Here is an 8,919-nt window from a genome sequence, read left to right as displayed (position 1 = left end):
CAATAATTATCAAAAAAAAGTTGAAATTTCAATTCTTACGCGAAACAGTACACCAAAAAGCGTCTATGCTAACGTTAGCCAAATGCTATTTTAACTATAACTCTTGAACGGAATGAGATATCTTCACCAAACTCGGTACGCATATGTAAGAGCTCAATCTTTGGTCAAATCAAAAAAATTGCGCATCTCTGCCACTTGGGGGCGCTATAAGATAGAAAAAACACATAAATGGCTATAACTAGGCAACCGTTGGCTCGATCGACTTGAAAATCGGTATGCAGTGTCTTGGTCTGAAGGGGCACAAGTACCTATGAGGACATTTGCATATCTCAAAAAAACATGGCCGCCATTGGCCAAACAAATTTAAGCACCTATTTGAAAGGGTTAACGGATGTTGATAGGAACGAAACTCGCTGGGTACGTACGACTCATGAACCTTAAGGTCTGTAAGAATTTTGAAAGGAATCGGCCACTAGTTGGCGCTAACGAGTTTTATGGCTCTGTAATCACGTGGTGTTTCACATATCAACACAATATGCATATCATTTGATAGATCTCCTCGTAATGCACAACTTTGCCTCAAGAACCATTGCTGTCAATCAAATCGTTCAATTGTTATTCACAAATATGTTAAAAACCTACTTTTGCGAACTAGTCCTTGGTTTTTTGTCCGATCGGAACCAAACCACTGCAGTAATATTCTGTGGACTCTCTAGATCAATAATTATTAAAAAAATGTTGAATTTTGTCCTTTGGTTAGCTGTAAAGGCGTAATATAGAAAAAGGGGTGTGGCCAAACATACCCCAAAGCCTATAAAACCTAAACGAAAACTCAAAACTTTATGAAACTCAGTGAAATCATGTAGCAGGTGACTCTTAACAAGCATGCAAAGTTTCATGGAGATCAGACCATAGGTGGCGCTATAACAGTAGAAAAGGTCTCAAAACACAAGATTTATATGGTAAAAGGCCTCAAAGTGTTTGAAAATGTTCATATATTCACTCAAAAACACTAGATCTTCATATCATATGATAAATCTCCTCATTCTGAACAACTTTGCCTCTGGGACCAATGTTGTCAATAAAGCTGTTAATTAAATATTCAAGATTATTTAAAAAAGTTACTTTGGCATACTTGTGATACGGTTTAAGATGAAAATCAATAAAACCACTGAAGTACAATTCTCTAGACTCAGAAGGTCAATAATTATCAAAAACATGTTGAACAATTGCATTTGGGCAACTATAAACCAATAATTTCATAATATGTTATTTGCATAGTGTACACAAAGGCCTATTAATACAAACAGAAAGCCCACAAATTATCAAAACTGTGTAAAATAATGCATAATTTCATTCTAAACAAGCATGCAAAATTTAAGAGAGATTGGGAAAAAAAAAATAACAACACTATAACAGTTATGTTCAAAATCAGGGTTGTTTGAGTAAATGCAATTTATAACCACTAGATGGCAGCGGAAGACCACTAATGGGCTCATTCAGCTAAGTTGAACAGCACTGTTTTTATGAATTCTTGCCAAAACATTAATAAATTAACTGTTATAACATTTTAAATCTTACTGAATCAATGTTTTCCATTTTGTTCATACAGATGTATCAGTTTTTACAATTTTGCCACATTATGATTACAGTTTAACCTGAAAATGACATCTAAACTCTAAAAAAGAGAAGACTTGCAATAAGTTTGTCACCTATCACTTATTTCAAATACCTATATCTGCAACAAAATGTGTGTCCATGTATATGTGTGTCTTTGTGTGTGTGTGTGTGTGCATATGCTTATAGAGTATACATATATTAGTCTAATCATTTGCTGTCAGTGTGTGTGTCTGTCTGTTAGCCTGTTCTCCATTTTGGATGTGTTTAAATGTCATCCAAACATCCAGGTTGGCTCTGACCACCTCAGAGGCCTTAATGTGCTTGAACCCCGGTAAATGCTGCTTGCAGCTTTAATTATTATTATTATTCTCCACTCAAACTGTTCGTGCAGCCCAAACCGTAAGGCCTAGAAAGCTGAAATTTGGTCAGAATGTAGTAGTCCGGCCTTCTTGTCAGATACCGAGTCTCGACCCAATCGGCCTAACGGGGGCGCTACAGCGCAAAAAACTAAAATTTTTGACATTTTTGGCCGTAAATCGTAAACCGTTAGCCGTAGACTCAAAAACATGGCATTGTTGCAATCCTTGGGTTAGCCCGAACAAAAGTGCACGGCGCCTTTTTGGGGTCTACGACGCACCGTTTTCTCGCAAAATCGAGCTATATCCGAAACCTACTTTTGCGAACTAGTCCTAGGATTTTCAACCAATCAGAACCAAACCAATTCATAAATATTCCCTGGACAATCAATATCAATAATTATCAAAAAAAAGTTGAAATTTCAATTCTTACGCGAAACAGTACACCAAAAAGCGTCTATGTTAACGTTAGCCAAATGCTATTTTGACTATAACTCTTGTACGGAATGAGATATCTTCACCAAACTCGGTACACGTATGTATGAGCTCAATCTTTGGTCAAATCAAAAAAATTGCGCATCTCTGCCACTTGGGGGCGCTATAAGATAGAAAAAACACATAAATTGCTATAACTAGGCAACCGTTGGCTCGATCGACTTGAAAATCGGTATGTAGTGTCTTGGTCTGAAGGGGCACAAGTACCTATGAGGACATTTGCATATCTCAAAAAACATGGCCGCCATTGGCCAAAAAATTTTAAGCACCTATTTGAAAGGGTTAACGGATGTTGATCGGAACGAAACTCGCTGGGTACGTTCGACTCATGAACCTTAAGGTCTGTAAGAATTTTGAAAGAAATCGGCCATTAGTTGGCGCTAACGAGTTTTATGGCTCTGTAATCACGTGGTGTTTCACATATCAACACAATATGCATATCATTTGATAGATCTCCTCGTAATGCACAACTTTGCCTCAAGAACCATTGCTTTCAATCAAATCGTTCAATTGTTATTCACAAATATGTTAAAAACCTACTTTTGCGAACTAGTCCTAGGTTTTTTGCCCGATCGGAACCAAACCACTGCAGTAATATTCTGTGGACTCTCTAGATGAATAATTATTAAAAACATGTTGAATTTTGTCCTTTGGTTAGCTGCAACGGGGTAATTTAGAAAAAGGGGTGTGGCCAAACATACCCCAAAGCCTATAAAACCTAAAGGAAAACTCAAAACTTTATGAAACTCAGTGAAATCATGTATCAGGTGACTCTTAACAAGCATGCAAAGTTTCATGGAGATCAGACCATAGGTGGCGCTATAACAGTAGAAAAGGTCTCAAAACACAAGATTTATATGGTAAATGGCCTCAAATTGTTTGAAATTGTTCATATATTCATTCAAAAACACTAAATCTTCATATCATATGATAAATCTCCTCATTCTGAACAACTTTGCCTCTGGGACCAATGTTGTCAATAAAGCTGTTAATTAAATATTCAAGATTATTTTAAAAAGTTACTTTGGCATACTTGTGATACGGTTTAAGATGAAAATCAATAAAACCACTGAAGTACAATTCTCTAGACTCTGAAGGTCAATAATTATCAAAAACATGTTGAACAATTGCATTTGGGCAACTATAAACCAATAATTTTATAATATGTTATTTGCATAGTGTACACAAAGGCCTATTTATACAAACAGAAAGCCCACAAATTATCAAAACTGTGTAAAATAATGCATGATTTCATTCTAAACAAGCATGCAAAATTTAAGAGAGATTGGGCAAAAAAAAATTACAACACTATAACAGTTATGTTTTAAAACACAGTGTTGTTTGAGTAAATGCAATTTATAACCACTAGATGGCAGCGGAAGACCACTAATGGGCTCATTCAGCTAGTTAAACAGTACTGTTTTCATGAATTCATGCCAAAACATTAATAAATTAACTGTTATAACATTTTAAATCTCATTGAATTGATGTTTTCCATTTTGTTTATACAGATGTATCAGTTTTTACAATTTTGCCACATTATGATTACAGTTTAACCTGAAAATGACATCTAAACTCTGAAAAAGAGAAGACTTGCAATAATTTTGTCACCTATCACTTATTTCAAATACCTATATCTGCAACAAAATGTTTGTGCATGTATATGTGTGTCTTTGTGTGTGTGTGTGTGCATATGCTTATAGAGTATACATATATTAGTCTAATCATTTACTTTCAGTGTGTGTGTCTGTCTGTTAACCTGTTCTCCATTTTGGATGTGTTTAAATGTCATCCAAACATCCAGGTTGGCTCTGACCACCTCAGATGCCTTAAATGCTTGAACCCCGGTAAAATGCTGCTTGCAGCTTTAATTATTATTATTATTATTATTATTCTTCTGCCCTAGAACTGAACGTGCAGCCCAAACCGTAAGGCGTAGAGAGCTGAAATTTGGACAGATCGTAGAGCTCAATTTGGGGAGAACTTATCAAAGTCTCAGCCCAATCGGCCTAACGGGGGCGCTACAGCGCAAAAAACAAAAATTTTGGACATTTTTGGCCGTAAATCGTATACCGTTAGCCGTAGACTCAAAAACATGGCATTGTTGCAATCCTTGGGTTAGCCCGAACAAAAGTGCACGGCGCCTTTTTGGGGTCTACGACGCACCGTTTTCTCGCAAAATCGAGCTATATCCGAAACCTACTTTTGCGAACTAGTCCTAGGATTTTCAACCAATCAGAACCAAACCACTTCATGAATATTCCCTGGACACTCAATATCAATAATTATCAAAAAAAAGTTGAAATTTCAATTCTTACGCGAAACAGTACACCAAAAAGCGTCTATGCTAACGTTAGCCAAATGCTATTTTAACTATAACTCTTGAACGGAATGAGATATCTTCACCAAACTCGGTACGCATATGTAAGAGCTCAATCTTTGGTCAAATCAAAAAAATTGCGCATTTCTGCCACTTGGGGGCGCTATAAGATAGAAAAAACACATAAATGGCTATAACTAGGCAACCGTTGGCTCGATCGACTTGAAAATCGGTATGCAGTGTCTTGGTCTGAAGGGGCACAAGTACCTATGAGGACATTTGCATATCTCAAAAAAACATGGCCGCCATTGGCCAAACAAATTTAAGCACTTATTTGAAAGGGTTAACGGATGTTGATCGGAACGAAACTCGCTGGGTACGTTCGACTCATGAACCTTAAGGTCTGTAAGAATTTTGAAAGAAATCGGCCACTAGTTGGTGCTAACGAGTTTTATGGCTCTGTAATCACGTGGTGTTTCACATATCAACGAAATATGCATATCATTTGATAGATCTCCTCATAATGCACAACTTTGCCTCAAGAACCATTGCTGTCAATCAAATTGTTCAAATGTTATTCACAAATATGTTAAAAACCTACTTTTACGAACTAGTCCTAGGTTTTTTGTCCGATCGGAACCAAACCACTGCAGTAATATTCTGTGGACTCTCTAGATCAATAATTATCAAAAAAATGTTGAATTTTGTCCTTTGGTTAGCTGTAAAGGGGTAATTTAGTAAAAGGGGTGTGGCCAAACATACCCCAAAGCCTATAAAACCTAAACGAAAACTCAAAACTTTATGAAACTTCGTGGAATCATGTATCAGGTGACTCTTAACAAGCATGCAAAGTTTCATGGAGATCGGATCATAGGTGGCGCTATAACAGTTGAAAAAGCCTCAAAAACAAACATTTTCAATAGAAAATGATCACAATTTGTAGGACATGTTCATACATTCACACAAACACTAGATCTTCATATCATATGATAGATCTCCTCTTTGTGAACAACTTTGCCTCAAGGAGCGAAGATGTCAATCAAATCGTTCAATTGTTATTCACAAATATGTTAAAAACTTACTTTTGCGAACTAGTCCCAGATTTTTTACCCGATCGAAACCAAACCACTGCAGTAATTTTCTCTGGACTCTCTAGATCAATAATTATCAAAAAAATGTTGAATTTTGTCCTTTGGTTAGCTTTAACTGGCTAAATTAGAAAAGGGGCGTGACCAAAATACCCAAAAGCATATAAAACCTAAACGAAAACTCAAAACTTTATGAAACTTGGTGAAAACATGTAACAGGTGACTCTTAACAAGCATGCAAATTTTCATGGAGATCGGACCACAGGTGGCGCTATGACAGTAGAAAAGGTCTCAAAACATAAGATTGATATGGTAAATGGCCTCAAATTGTCTGAAAATGCTCATATATTCACATAAACACTAGATCTTCATATCATATGATAGATCTCCTCATTCTGAACAACTTTTGGGACCAATGTTGTCAATAAAGCTGTTAATTAAATATTGAAGATTATTTAAAAAAGTTACTTTGGCAAAGTAGTCCAAGGCTTTAAGCTGAAAATCAATAAAACCACTGAAGTACAATTCTCTAGACTCTGAAGGTCAATAATAATGAAAAACATGTTGAAAAATTGCATTTGGACAACTATAAACCAGTGATTGTATAATATGTTCTTTTCACAGTGTACACAAAGGCCTATTTATACAAACAGAAAGCCCACAAACTATCAAAACTGTGTAAAATAAAGCCTAATTTCATTCTAAACAAGCATGCAAAATTTAAGAGAGATTGGGCAAAAAACTTTACACTATAACAGTTATGTTTAAAAACAGTGTTGTTTGAGTAAATGCAACCACTAGATGGCAGCGGAAGACCACTAATGGGCTCGTTCAGCAAATTGAAACAGTACTTTTGAGAAGATTTATGAATTCATGCCTAAACAATAAAAAAAAAAAACACTGTTACAACATTTTAAATCTCACTGAGTTAAAGTTTTCCATTTTGTTCATGCAGACTTACCAGTTTTTAAAATTTTGCCACATTATGATTACAGTGAAACCTGAAAATGACATCCAAACTCTTAAAACTAGTTTAATCATTTAATTTCAGTGCGTGTGTCTGTCTGTCAGCCTATTCTCCGTTTTGGATGTGTTTAACTGTCATCCGTACATCCAGGTTGGCTCAGACCACCTCAGAGGCCTTAATGTGCTTGAACCCCGTAAATGCTGCTTGCAGCTTTAATTATTATTATTATTATTATTATTATTATTATTATTATTATTCTTCCGCCGTAAAACTGAACGTGCAGCCCAAACCGTAAGGCCTAGAGAGCTGAAATTTGGTCAGATCGTAGAGCTCAATTTGGGGAGAACTTATCAAAGTCTCAGCCCAATCGGCCTAACGGGGGCGCTACAGCGCAAAAAACAAAAATTTTGGACATTTTTGGCCGTAAATCGTATACCGTTAGCCGTAGACTCAAAAACATGGCATTGTTGCAATCCTTGGGTTAGCCCGAACAAAAGTGCACGGCGCCTTTTTGGGGTCTACGACGCACCGTTTTCTCGCAAAATCGAGCTATATCCGAAACCTACTTTTGCGAACTAGTCCTAGGATTTTCAACCAATCAGAACCAAACCACTTCATAAATATTCCCTGGACACTCAATATCAATAATTATCAAAAAAAAGTTGAAATTTCAATTCTTACGCGAAACAGTACACCAAAAAGCGTCTATGCTAACGTTAGCCAAATGCTATTTTGACTATAACTCTTGAACAGAATGAGATATCTTCACCAAACTCAGTACACATATGTATGAGCTCAATCCTTGGACAAATCAAAAAAATTGCGCATCTCTGCCACTTGGGGGCGCTATAAGATAGAAAAAACACATTAATTGCTATAACTAGGCAACCGTTGGCTCGATCGACTTGAAAATTGGTATGCAGTGTCTTGGTCTGAAGGGGCACAAGTACCTATGAGGACATTTGCATATCTAAAAAAACATGGCCGCCATTGGCCAAACAAATTTAAGCACCTATTTGAAAGGGTTAACGGATGTTGATCGGAACGAAACTCGCTGGGTACGTTCGACTCATGAACCTTAAGGTCTGTAAGAATTTTGAAAGAAATCGGCCACTAGTTGGCGCTAACGAGTTTTATGGCTCTGTAATCACGTGGTGTTTCACATATCAACACAATATGCATATCATTTGATAGATCTCCTCATAATGCACAACTTTGCCTCAAGAACCATTGCTGTCAATCAAATCGTTCAATTGTTATTCACAAATATGTTAAAAACCTACTTTTGCGAACTAGTCCTAGGTTTTTTGCCCGATCGGAACCAAACCACTGCAGTAATATTCTGTGGACTCTCTAGATCAATAATTATTAAAAAAATGTTGAATTTTGTCCTTTGGTTAGCTGTAAAGGTGTAATATAGAAAAAGGGGTGTGGCCAAACATACCCCAAAGCCTATAAAACCTAAACGAAAACTCAAAACTTTATGAAACTCAGTGAAATCATGTAACAGGTTACTCTTAACAACCATGCAAAGTTTCATGGAGATCAGACCATAGGTGGCGCTATAACAGTAGAAAAGGTCTCAAAACACAAGATTTATATGGTAAATGGCCTCAAATTGTTTGAAAATGCTCATATATTCACTCAAAAACACCAAATCTTCATATCATATGATATATCTCCTCATTCTGAACAACTTTGCCTCTGGGACCAATGTTGTCAATAAAGCTGTTAATTAAATATTCAAGATTATTTAAAAAAGTTACTTTGGCATACTTGTGATACAGTTTAAGATGAAAATCAATAAAACCACTGAAGTACAATTCTCTAGACTCTGAAGGTCAATAATTATCAAAAACATGTTGAACAATTGCATTTGGGCAACTATAAACCAGTCATTTTATAATATGTTCTTTTCATAGTGCACACAAAGGCCTATTAATACAATCAGAAAGCCCACAAATTATCAAAACTGTGTAAAATAATGCATAATTTCATTCTAAACAAGCATGCAAAATTTAAGAGAGATTGGGCAAAAAAAAAAAAAACACTATAACAGTTATGTTTAAAAAC

Source organism: Carassius gibelio, chromosome A21 (assembly GCF_023724105.1).
Source record: "Carassius gibelio isolate Cgi1373 ecotype wild population from Czech Republic chromosome A21, carGib1.2-hapl.c, whole genome shotgun sequence".
Taxonomy (NCBI): Eukaryota; Metazoa; Chordata; class Actinopteri; order Cypriniformes; family Cyprinidae; genus Carassius; species Carassius gibelio.
The sequence above is the reverse complement of the archived record's forward strand: the minus strand, read 5'-3'. Positions refer to the sequence as shown.